General features: G+C 31.8%; 1 long non-coding RNA gene across 1 annotated transcript; it reads right to left on the bottom strand.

Moving 5' to 3' along the window:
- Positions 1 to 7,463: 7,463 nt before the first annotated feature.
- On the bottom strand, positions 7,464 to 8,905 carry LOC143083349 (uncharacterized). Its single transcript, XR_012980658.1, has 2 exons — positions 8,597 to 8,905; positions 7,464 to 8,137 (listed from the first exon to the last, which is right to left on the bottom strand). It is a non-coding gene; the product is annotated as an uncharacterized LOC143083349 (long non-coding RNA).
- Positions 8,906 to 13,998: the final 5,093 nt, after the last annotated feature.

Consider the following 13,998-nt stretch of genomic DNA (forward strand, 5'->3'; position numbering starts at 1 on the left):
ACAAGTATCCTTAAACATTTCCTTTCTAAAAGAGACCAAGTCTTTAACTTGACAAATATTTTCTGTTATAGAAAAAAGATGAAGTCAATGTCCACTATGGTACATAAGGTGGAAGATAGTGAGTATATGTTATTGTACGGCCTTCGACAATTATCAAAACTCAGGAATTATAGAAAGGTATCAAAGACTTACCCATAACAATATGTAAAACTAGAGAACTTAAACAATTAACGAACACCGAATGTCCGGAATTCACAACAAATGACAAGGGACACGTAAATATAGAAAAGGAAGGGTTATTAATGTACACGTTGCATCGAATGTTACGGTCCCATTTCACAGGAGATTGCTGACAATAGGACTCAACACTTTTTAAGGATTTAACTGACTGTCAGAAGTCCGAAATAACTTTATTTATATTCCAAAGTCACTTTTGGGAATTGCTGTTACAGTTATTCTTAGAGTATGTGTTTTAGAGTAAACTATCTTGCATTACAAATCCAACACATTCATTTTAAAGAAAACAAAAAAAATAGTAACCTTGTTTGGGTCCAAAATAAACGTATCATCAGCATGCAGGAAGATTAGTGTGCATTACAGTTCGACCATACATATCTTGTTACTTTTAATTCATTGAGAACAAATTCATATAATGGGCGATATTAGTTATTTTACAACATAAACATATTTTTTGGAAACCTTAGAGGGACATTACTCATGGTATTGTATAGGCTGTTTCTCAATGATAACTGACCTATTGTTTGGTTTGTATCAAGATTATGAATCTTATAAAAACCAGGTAAAATGAATATCTGTTTCCGTGTTGAAACAAGTATTTTGATAATAGATATCATTTATAGTGAAATATTGTCTTATACCGATGTAATGATTGTTTATGTATTTCTATCTTTTGCGTGCTTTCATTTTGTTTTCGTTACCGATCTGAATGACAAACATTTTTATAGATACATGACTTTAATGCTATACCGAACAAAAAATGGACCACGAACAACAATTTCTGATTCAGTAGTTTAAATCAATATTTGGAATATATCATGTTTCTTTGGACGATTTTCATCCGTAAAGTACAACTTAACCCAAGACCATGAGATGTTATTTGTTGTGATATACCTCAAACAGCAATAATCATTTTAATGTCTTTGTAAAGCAAAAGCGGTGAAATAAAATTAACGATACTAATTTCTTGTACCAGATGCGCATTTCGACAATACATGTCTCTTCAGTGATGCTCGTGGCCAAAATATTTGAAATCCAAAGCTTATATAAAAGATGAAGAGCTATAATCCAAAAGGTCCAAAAAGTATAGCCAAATCCGTGAAAGGAATCAGAGCTTTGCATGAGGGAGATACATTCCTTAATTTATAATAATTTCTAATATTTTGTAACAGCAAATTTTAATAACACAAAAAATCCGTATTTTCATGCCAGTACCGAAGTACTGGCTACTGGGCTGGTGATACCCTCGGGGACTAATAGTCCACCAGCAGAGGCATCGACCCAGTGGTAGTAATAAAATTAACGATACTAATTTTCTTGCACCAGATGCGCATTTCGACAATACATGTCTCTTCATTGATGCTCGTGGCCAAAATATTTGAAATCCAAAGCTTGTATAAAAGATAAAGAGCTATAATCCAAAAGGTCCAAAAAGTATAGCCAAATCCGTGAAAGGAATCAGAGCTTTGCATGAGGGAGATACATTCCTTAATTTATAATAATTTCTAATATTTTGTAACAGCAAATTTTAATAACACAAAAAATCCGTATTTTCATGCCAGTACCAAAGTACTGGCTACTGGGCTGGTGATACCCTCGGGGACTAATAGTCCACCAGCAGAGGCATCGACCCAGTGGTAGTAATAAAATTAACGATACTAATTTTCTTGCACCAGATGCGCATTTCGACAATACATGTCTCTTCAGTGATGCTCGTGGCCAAAATATTTGAAATCCAAAGCTTATATAAAAGATGAAGAGCTATAATCCAAAAGGTCCAAAAAGTATAGCCAAATCCGTGAAAGGAATCAGAGCTTTGCATGAGGGAGATACATTCCTTAATTTATAATAATTTCTAATATTTTGTAACAGCAAATTTTTATAACACAAAAAATCCGTATTTTCATGCCAGTACCGAAGTACTGGCTACTGGGCTGGTGAAAGATAGAGAGAGGAAAAATCATTCAAAAGGAGATAGACAGTAAATAATGTTTTAAAGAGACAGGAGATTGATACAATAGTGAAGGTTTCCACGTGCAGTAAATTTTGTCAAAAACAGAAATTGTTAAGAGTGGTCTGGAAAGCTCACGAAATGCGGAATTTCCTAGCTGTGTTGAAGACTCATTGGTGGCCTTTGGCAGTTTTCGCTCTTTTGATCGGGTTTTTGTCTCTTTGACACATCCCCTATTTACATTCTCAATATTACACCTATATATCAATATGTTAAACAACCCTGGAGGACTTTGATTCGTTATTTTTGTAATTCTGATCAAATGTATCTACGTTTTCGGTTTGACGATTTGAAAATTTTAAAATCACAAGTGAAGTACTCATTCAGTCGCTCTTAACTCAAACTTGAATATAAACAATGTTAGCGTGTTTGTAGAAAAAATATGAAATTCATAATAAATAAACTGAACGTTATCTTGCATTTATTATTAAGCAAGCAATGATGATTTGTTTATGATACAGCTATAATTGATCTAACAATCCAGTTTAAGTCACAAGGTAAGCGTAAATTTTAAAATGAAACAGAAATTGATAGATAGTTTCCACAACTATGTCTCAACTGGACGCTAGTAGACCTGTAGATTCTGTTCATTTCAGTGTAAAGAAGTTTAGCTGAATCACCATTTAAAATGGGCTTGTTTTAGATATTCCTTCTAAGTTAGTACAGCCTAAGTTTGAGTTCTACAATTTTATAAAAACTCAAAATTTACAATCCCAAAACATTACAAGCGAACATCCTTAATAATTAAATTGTGATTAATTATGAGGGAAAGCTTTGAACACTTCTGAACTTTTAACAATTAAAAAGTCTGGAAAATGACTAAACGATTTATCAGCTGTTAAGATAAAAATGACCTTATAATTGTCCAATGTGTTTACTATTGCTCAGGTAACTCCATTGTCTACCGATTGTTTTCATTCATATATCATACTTGGAATACAATAGCTAATTTTATCAAGAAAGAACTTATTTGATATTTTGTAAACTTAACAAATAGCCTTATTTAATTGCCAAACGTCAGTATTATGAAATAAGAGCTGCATAACATATTACGATTTAAAGGTAACAATCCAATTTTCAAACTATCTATGCATCGTTTAAAGGCTTTAAAACACATACCCAAAGGTGTGAATAGTTTAACCGATTTCTCGTACATTTTAATACAATAATGCAAAAGTAAATTCAATTCACAATTCTTTATTAAATGCATCTTTGCTTATTCCCCATTTCCATTCTCAATTTTATAACAATGCATTCAAAAGACGCCTTGCGCGTTTGAAATAATAAAGTTTCACCCAAAAGTCTTATGTCACTGTTCCAGACCGTATGAACATTTTGAATGTGAGTATTTTTCAAAATACTCATACGGTCGGACCGTACGCGTACGGTCTGACTAATATTAAGACGTTGATCAAGTTTATTAGATACAAATGCATATTACAGAACAACATAACTCAACTCTCAAATTAATATACAGAAGTTCAATTGTAATTGGAATAAAAACATTATATTCTTACTATTTAAAAAAAAATCACGCTAATCAACTCTGTTGATCTCTTGTATTTAGCATGTCGATCAGTTAAACATTAATTGAATTATGATCACTGAATTGAAGATATCTGAAGTAAACATAATATGGAAGGACAGTTGTTTTAGAATATTTAGCAACTTTACAAAAAAATCCAAATGCAAAGGAACATTCATGAACTGTAAACATGTACATTTTCATTGGCGGATTCAGGGTGGTGAAAGGGGGGGGGGGGGTTCCGGGGGTTGTTACCCCCTCTTTTTTGACCATCAATGCATTTGTATGGGAGCATCAAGTTGGACCCCCTTTACTCTGGTCGTTGGGAACCCCCTTTTTAAAATGGCTGGTTCCGCCCGTAATTTTTAAATGTAAAAAATATTACGTTACTTGTTGTAGCAAGTGTCACCTTGGGCGAGTGTACCAAAATAGGATTCAGATATACAATTAAACAAATGTTTAATTTCAAGTGTTCGTTTGTTCATTTTATCCATCTAATTGTAATAATAACTTACAATTTGAAAAAAACTAAATTTAAAGATTGTGATTAATTGTTTAAATATAACCCATATGATCCAATCACATGTATAATCAGCTCGTACTGGACCATACGCGTAAACTCATAAGGTCCGACTGTACGCGTATGGTCAGACCGTATGAGTTTACGTATACGGTCCGTCTGTACGCGTATGGTCCAAATACTCATATGGTCTGGAACATGACCATAACAATTGTGTAAAGTGTTAAGCCAACTATAAGAGGCATTTTCAAAATACAACACGACATGTGAGAAATATATTCCCCCTTTGAATAATTTTTATCAAAAGAAGACCATATCTCTTGAACCTAAATATCTAAATAAAAATGTCATAATAAATTATTAATAAGACTATACTAACAAAGAATTATGTAAAGTTTAAAGCCAATCAGATAAAACATTTAAAGATAGGTGAAAAAATACATGCCATTCCTTCCTAGAACGAACAATCATAATTTCACACCGTAACGCGCACGGATCAGTTACGGATATCATCTCAATTTGTTACTTTAAACAAATTGTTCGTGTCCGTTCATATCAGTTAAACTCCGTTCCTCGCCTGGTGTACCTGTTATTAATATGTTGACGCCCGGTGGAGTCCGTTTTGTCAGGTGGAAAATTTGAATCATGTTCAAAATTTTGAACGGTTTTAAAACTTGTATAACGGATCGGTTGTCCGTTGACTGCCAGTTTTATACGATGCTCGTCCGTTCTATCTGTTACCCGTACGTCTCATATCCTGTAGCCTACATATCTGGTATTCATGTGATATATATCGGTGAATGTTCCGACGGAGGGAAACTTGAGCCTCTATGGAGAAAAATAGTGTTAGCGGACAACCTTATTTTCATCCGTTCGTCATCCGTTCGTGCTATCCGGTAAGTCACTGCACTATATGGGGGGTTTTGAACAGGGACCCCAACGTTAACAGATATCAGAATTTCATCACACCACTAACTAATTGAATCAGGATCGTATTAGGTTACTTTCTTAAATGACAGTGCTTGAACTCGGTGTATTTTGAAGATGTGGAGAATGATTATCATTTTTTATTGAAATGTATTACATTCAATGATGAACTCATTCATCTGTTTCAATAAATAAATATAAGTTGCCCGAATTTTCACAAGAGATAAACTGATAATGCTTATGATTACTGATTTTTACGAAGTATTACACAAGGGATAAACTGATAATGCTTATGATTACTGATTTTTAAGTCAATATTCCCTGCTTCTAGTAGATCTTTTTCTTAAAATTGTTAATGATGTTTGCTTTCTTGCCTGCCTCGGACACGAGGAGGGCTGTGTGAAGAACTAGGCTCATTGTGCACCACTCGGTTATCAAATCACTTCTTAACACGTATTGCCGTCGTATATATATATGTTATTTGATTGGAATAAACTGGAACTTTTATTACGTTGATGTTTGTTCTCTGCATCATATTTTAGGAGATTTGTCCTATTTGTTTTTCCATTAATCAGGATGCGGTTTTTTTTCTTTCTGTTAAATAATTAACATTTTATAATGTCAGAATCGTTTGGCATGTTTAATGGGTTATGGTTATTTATAGATAGTAGCTAATATCTATGTCTCGTATTGACAAGTCTCCGACTGATTCCATTCTGACAGACTGGTAAAATGTATCAATAAACTCCAACGGCAATTATCCAATATTTCTTTATTTTATACTTAATTCTGAAGATTTCATCTTATATTAGGATTGCTTCTCACTAGGAAGATATTAAACCAAGAGGTCAAAATGTTTAGCCATGGCGTTGTCAGTTTATTTTCAATCTATGAGTTTGACTTTTCCTCTGGTGTCTTTCGTCCCTCTTTTGGAAGAATCATAAGTGACGTTCCGATCAAAGTAGTAATAAACCCAAACCAGTATAAAGGAGAGCATTGAGGACCCAAAGTACCAAAATTGAGTGGCAAATATGGCTAAGGTAAACTATTCCTCGGGTAAAAAAATCCTTAATTATTTTTTTTTTTAAAATTCAAAGTTTTGTGAACAGAAAATTTATCAAAAACATGTAAATGATACTCATGTCAACACCAAAGTGCTGACTACTAGACTGGTAACCTTTCAACTCAGACATGAAAACGCCAAAGATGGGACAGATGGTACAGATTATGTGTTTCTGATAAGACATAGAAATTTGACGACATTTGGAAAGTGGAAATTATCATGTTTGAAATCGTCCAACTTAGACATTGTCAAAGAAGAGATCAATATATGAAGCAGAAATTCCATATTTGACAATATCAATTATTTCAGATTCATAGCGTTATTTGCACTCACTACAATCTGATATATGAAAGTTAGATTAAAGAACATTTTCAAACGTTTTGCGAGTAGGATTGAACATTTTACAGAAAATTTAGGTCTTACCGAACAGCGCTGCGTCTACATCTGATTGACATTGCTAGTTGAAATCATATCATCAGAATATTTCTGAAGCCATCTTTAAAAAGAAGAAGAACAAAAGATACTAGAGGGAGAGTCAAACTTATAGACAGAAAATAAACTGACAACGCCATGGCTAGAAATAACAAGACGAACAGACAAATGATAATAGAAGACACAGCATACCACCCCCTTAAAAACTGGGGGTGATATCAGGTGCTCCGGAAGGCTAAGCAGATCATGCTTCACATGTGGCAACCATTGTGTTGCTTATGTTATTAAAAATCCGGTAAAAAGTCTAATTCGGTAGGTCATATTCGTGAAAGGGAAGGCTATTTTAGTCACGACATAAGGGATATGTCCGATATAATCTGTGAAACGGTTATTCCATTACGGTCAACAAACACGTGATGGCGTCCGTATAAAAATTTGCGAAGGGATGATTTCAACTTCACCATTTGGAACTCTTGGTTTAATAGCTTCCTTGTGAGAAGCAATCCTCTATCAAGGAAATCATAATAGAAAATACAAGCCCGGGAATATCGTATCAATTGAGAGAAATAAAAAACAAAATAAACTAATCACGTTAAATCAAGATTTTATCAAATCACTTCAAAGAATTTAAAAAGTTAAATCCGTTGTATATATTTGGCATTCATTCAATAAGAAGATGCATAGATTCAACTGAATGAAGTAAGTCAGATGAGTAACTGAACATAAAAAGAATAACAACAAAAAAATAAAAATTTCATATATTAAACATTTTATTTCTTGTAATTTTTCAAAAGTGATTAAATGGATAAATTCTAATATCTAGTTAAAGAAAAACAAACACTTTCTTATTCTATTATTTCACTAAAGAAAACAGATAAATTGTTTACAGCTGACAAATTTCAAACAATATTCACGCATTCAATGCTTGTCGAATTTTGTCGTAAAAAACATTATTTAAAAATTTTTCCATCTTTAACCTGTTTTTTGTTCTCGCGAATAATGAAATATTTACAAATAGTGGCACACATAGTTTATGTTGCTGTCAGAGAATAACAAAATAAGTACGTGAACCATATTAACACTGCCATGTAAAACAAAACATATAAAAACTCGGCCATTCGATCACAAGATATTTCCAATGTTGATACTGTCAAGGTTTTACTGATCGGTCCTTTGTTTTGACCGTTCTTGACTGCTTGGATTTTAAATGCATATTTAGTGTTAGGCTTCAATCCCTCTACAACAAAATTACAATCATTTCTAGGAGTTTCAAACAACCATCGCCTACTGCTGCTCTGTTCCTCACAGAATATCTGATAAAAGTGTATAAAATCGGTTCCTTTACTTAGTTCTTCCCATTTTAATTCAACTTTTGTTGAAGTTATATTTAAGACTGATGGACATCCTGGTTCAAACAGGGCCCTATAGAATATAAACAGAATAATGATTGATTGTTGATTATTTGTCAATTAGTATATGAAAATTGAAAATAAAGAAGTACAACATAAATTGTCAATGAACGATTAAAAGAAACAAGCACGTTTTTTTTTTTTTTGTCTGCTTTCGAAACGAAAACAGTTTCTTGGTTTTGGCAAGCAATCACTTTTGTATACATTGTGTCTTTGATTATCTTATTAGCACTCATACCCAATTGTTTTATTTTCTTAATCACATTAGTGTAATCGCGAGTTTTCTTAAATGCTGTAATTTGGTACCCTTTATTGCTTCTTTTAGATTTGATGGTAACGTTTTAAAAATTATTTCTGTGCATTTCATATGATTTAGTACAAACCCAAATGCGGAATGTGTTTGCTACGCAAGTAGGTCAATATGAACGTAAACCATATTAACACTGCAAAGTAAAACGAAACGTATACTAACTCGGCCATTCTATCACAAGATATTTCCAATGTTGATATTGTCAAGGTTTGACTGATGGTTCCTTTATTTCCCCCGTTCTTGATGGCTTGAATTTTAAATGCATACTCGGCGTTTGGCTTTAATCCCTCTACAACATAATTGCAAGCAAGTTTTGGAGTTTCAAATAAACGTGTCCAACTGCTGCTTTGTTCCTCACAGAATATCTGATAAAAGTGTATAAAATCGGTTCCTATACTTGGTTCTTCCCATTTTAATTCAACTTTTGTTGAAGTTATATTTAAGGCTGATGGACATCCTGGTTCAAACAGAGCCCTATAGAATATAAACAGAATAATTATTGATTGCTTATTAATTGACAATTATAAAATGTAAATTAAAAAAAAATAAGAATGATTAAAAATGTCAATGAATGATTAAAAGAAATAAGCACAACAACATTGTGGTTTTGACAAGCAATCTTTTTCGTGTACATTGAATCTTTGATGGCGAATGATCTCATTAACATTCATACCCAATCTTACTATTTATATCAATTTCAGAAGTGTAACCGTGAATTTTCTCAAATGCTATATATATTGTAAACATTGTGTCTTTGGGGGAGAGTTATATCATAAGCATTCGTATCAAATTGCCTTATTTATGTATATTTTGTATACTTACTTAAATTCACTTCAATGAATTATAATTTTTTTTATGTACATGTATACAAATGGTATATATGAACAGTTTGTTTCTTGGGGTTACTTTATCAAAAGACATATATAAACATATATTTGTTTTAATTTGGAGGTTAATCAATTTGCATGTACCTATATAAAATAAATAACAAAATAAACAGGTAAGGTGTACATTTTGAAGTTGTAAAAAAAAGATTATCAATACAAATTTGAATAAGCATATTATTCACTTTTTTAGTATATAGTCGATCAGCAGGTTAGTGATTCGTTATTTTAAAAGGTAACAAAAAATAAAACACAATAAAATAACACTATTGTACTTTGAAGCGATCGAAGGAGTTTACTGTTAAGTAAAAACACATCGAGATATATTTTTTGATTGTCAGCTTTTTCAAATTGTTTAATTTTTGTTTACGATCTTGTCAAAAAGAGAACAGCCAATTTTACCAACAAAAAATTATAATAAATTGCATAAATTGAATATGCATGTCCTGTATATATGTTACAGTAAATAAATGAAATTAGGAACTACATGTAATGCTTATATTTAGAAATACACGTTATTCCATATGCACTTAGTAATTCCAAGTAATTCCTGAAACCTCCCAGTTACTACCAGTATTTACTATTTTTTAAATGAAATTTTACACCTATTTACTAATTTTTAAAACAAATGTTGTAACATGATCAGCTTATCACAAGTGAGTGTTAAACTGATCAGAAGATCAGTGAGTACTATTAAAACGTGATAATTCTAAAATTTATTTTTTGTTATGGCGGACTTAGATGCGAGATATGCAAATCAATTAGATATGATAGTTTCTTTGTCATGTAGTGAGCCTTCAGTCATAGTTTCTTTGTCCTGGAGTGAGCCTTCAGTCATAGTTACTTTATCTTCTAATATACATTCAGGAGGCGATTCATTGTTTGATTGAATCCGTTCAATTATTGTGTTATGTAGTATGCAATACGTTAGCGGTTTATTGTCTGTTCCTGTGTCCTGTAGTACGCATTCTGTTGACGTTTCTTTGTCATGTAGTATGTATTCTGTTGACGTTCCTTTATTACTTGTTGTTTTTGTTAAAATAATAGTACAATATCTACACATACCCCTACATGATAACCGCGGCGTTCTAGTTAAACTGTCAATGTCTTTTCTTATATTTTCATCTAAAAATTTACTATCACCTTTTAGAATTTCAATAAACGTCTTTGCATCCTTTCTTATCGATTGTATTATCGTTTCCTTGTATTGACTTAGCCATTCAGTTAACGTGTTATTTTCTTCTTCGTCACAATCCGTCATATTTTCTTCATTTCCTTTTATCTGTTTTATACACGCTTCTTTATCGGGTGTATGTTTTGGTAATACCATTATTTGGTACGCAACCTCTGAGTTCCCGTTCACGGATACCATTTGAAACTTTATTGATTCAGGTAAAGGTTTTGTTTCCCCGGTCTTCCAAATGATTGACGTTTGTTCGACTCTTTTTATCCATGTTATCATAAAATCAGTGTCTTCTGTTATTGATACAGTTAATGTTTTTTTTTATGTTTTTTCTAATTAACTCGGATATATCATAGCAAGGTTTTCTTCTAGGATAAAATATCTGGCTTATCCCTATAGTTGAGTCGAGAAAAAAACTTCGGTACGTAATGACCATCGATATCCCAATCCATGATAATACCTGAAAGATAAAGAATTCTTGCAAAAAGTAAAGTTAACATATGCACGTATATTACAATTTTTTAATATTTTTTTTCATGTGTGTCAGAAATGAAAGACAACACACTGTTACTGCCTCTGCAAAAAAAAAAACCAAACCCAGATATTCTAGATAAGAGTAGAAATTTGGCTATTGCAACACCTTTTGACCCTGTGAAGATTGTTATATAAGCGTTTGTATCTATTCAGAGAGCGTGATATATCCTTCTCGCATTTAACGTCCCCACTTCGATAGAAAAAAAAACTACCATGTTAACATCTTTCACAACCATGTTGACAACCTAATTTGGCAAATTGATATAACCCCGTCTCCCTTGTGCTTTGTTTAATTGGAAGATCAATACATTGAATCAGCACAATGACTGACGTTTAAACAGTTTACTGACATCAACAGAAATAATTAAAGAATATCAAATTTTCCAGACATGTGTTTGCTTTTTTCTTTTTCTTTTTTAAAAGATTTAAAATTTTAGGTGAATACAGCATACTATAAATTAGACGTCAAAGATAACAAAGTTGTTTGAACTTCCGTATGGAAACATTAACATACTTGATTTTTATTATGATGATGGTGATTGGATTAAAACCGCTCATTGTCAATTTAAATGCCAGCAGTAAACACCAACTAATGTATAAAAGGAATACTATTCCCCATACAAATAGTCGGATTAACGTCTGTTGCATTTTTTATATATCGAAAGATATAAACCAACCTATTCACAAGGTAATATTATAGTACGTGAATTCAAACTAATGACACATAACTTCATATATATGTTAACATGTTAATAACGTAGATTCTCAGTATACATGATTATATAATATGAACATATAAAAATCAAAACTTTATTTTCCATACCTAATTATTACCAACAGTCGTTTCTTAAAGCCTGTAAACTCATTTGGAATAGTACCCAAGACGACATTTATTTAAATCTATCAAAATTGTATCGAAGCATGCTCCTTTTGTCTGTTGATACAAAACATGACCTTATAAAAAATGAACATTCTGACTTGTTAAATTCCCTCATAATAAACCTTTTCATCAATTGTCTACACCTACAGTTGACAACGACTACACAGGTGAGATGTAAGAAGTCGTCTCAAAGTAGTAATGATTTTATTGATTGGTTACCAGTTACTGATTGAAACTAATTTTCCCTATATATATTTACCAGAACGATATGTTTCTTGTTTTGGTTTATATAAACCATTTACTGATTTCAATTCTTTAATTTCAGTTTTTAATTAGTAATGAGTGAGGGTAAGGATATGATTTACAGAATAGACATGAATGATTCAATACTACAGAATCATGGACAAAAAGCATAAAGAATAGAAAAACATGGATAAAAAATCAGAGATTAATAGAACAAGCAATGAGGTTATTAATCATAAATACTAGAGAATAATGGGTAAATTATAGATTAGACCGTTGGTTTTCCCGTTTGAATGGTTTTACACTAGTAATTTTGGGGCCCTTTATAGCTTGTTGTTCGGTGTGAGCTAAGGCTCCGTGTTGAAGGCCGTACTTTAACCTATAATGGTTTACTTTTTAAATTGTTATTTGTATGGAGAGTTGTCTCATTTGCACTCACACCACATCTTCCTATATCTAGATAAAGAATAGAGAATTATTTTTTTTGAAGTAAGAACATTTCGGAATCAGCATCCACACTCTCATTAATGAACGAAAAAGAAGAAGATTTTTACAAGATGAGATTTTAGCTTCTTCACACAAACAGTTGTCTTATACCTATTGACACTTGCGATACAAATCTTTACAAACATCCTTTATTTTTGGCCCCAGATTCCTTCGTTATACATGTTATACTTGGTAGTATTTTTTTCTTATTCACTTAGCTATAGGTATTTATTTTAAATATGTAGTCAGTGACAAATTCCACAAAAGATTTAGATCAAGCTGAAGTCATATTCAATTTCTTCATTATGTTGGTTATATTTTGTTATTAATTCCAAAACAGACTTTGACAATATTAAGAAAAAGGAGCAATGGACACGACAAAAATAAAGCATAAAATCACAAAATGCAGCCTATAAAAAAACATTCAGAGTAACCGCTTAATTTTCAATAATGTAGGATATTCATTACCAAGCAGTCATATCTGATCGGACCCGAACAAAAGATCAAATCAAATTCTGCAGCAAAGTATGGATTTTCAATACTTGTTTCAAGTTTGTTTTTATAAGAATTACAGATGGTATTTTAGTTAAGAGCTTGTATGGGCCTTTTGTGAGCCTTTTGTACACCTGAAATAATAAAGTTTAACTATGTTGCCCTTAAAAAATACTTAATTTACACAAAACCAGATATATCAAAACTAGAGCTTAAACAGTTTAGGGACAATTTGTCAAAATTAGAACGAAAAGCTCTAATAGAACTAAAACATAATGATACATTTATATGTCTAAAGCAGATAAAAATAACACAACAGTGGTTGTAATTAAGATCGATTACATCAAAGCAGGAACAAGTCACCTTAAGTAATCATTACTTAAAAATAAATTAACAAACTACTAATGTTGTTGTCAAATCTATAAATTTAAAAAAAACTATAAAGGAAAAGACAAATAAATTTACAAACTTACAATTTCGTGAAGAATAAAAGCGAATCAAAACACATTTAAATTCATAAAATAAATTTAGAAATAATTAACGAGGCATTTTGAACTGGTCAAATAGTTGATAACATAAATATTTCTTACCGACTAATCATCAATAAATCTAGTGTAACTCTACTACAAAACGCCTTGAAAGATTCCTGGATCTAATTTGAAAACTATTTATATTGAAGAGGCATCACTATTATATTCAAGATACTAAAAACTACATTAATAAAATAGAGTCGCACGAGGTCAAGAAAGAATGCATTCTTATTACCTATGATGTAACGTCAATGTACACAACTATGAAGATGATAACTGAGAAGAAAAAAAGAAAAAAAATAAGTGGTCAAGCGAACCAATTAAAACATTGG

The sequence above is a fragment of the Mytilus galloprovincialis genome, chromosome 7 (genome assembly GCF_965363235.1).
Source record: "Mytilus galloprovincialis chromosome 7, xbMytGall1.hap1.1, whole genome shotgun sequence".
Taxonomy (NCBI): Eukaryota; Metazoa; Mollusca; class Bivalvia; order Mytilida; family Mytilidae; genus Mytilus; species Mytilus galloprovincialis.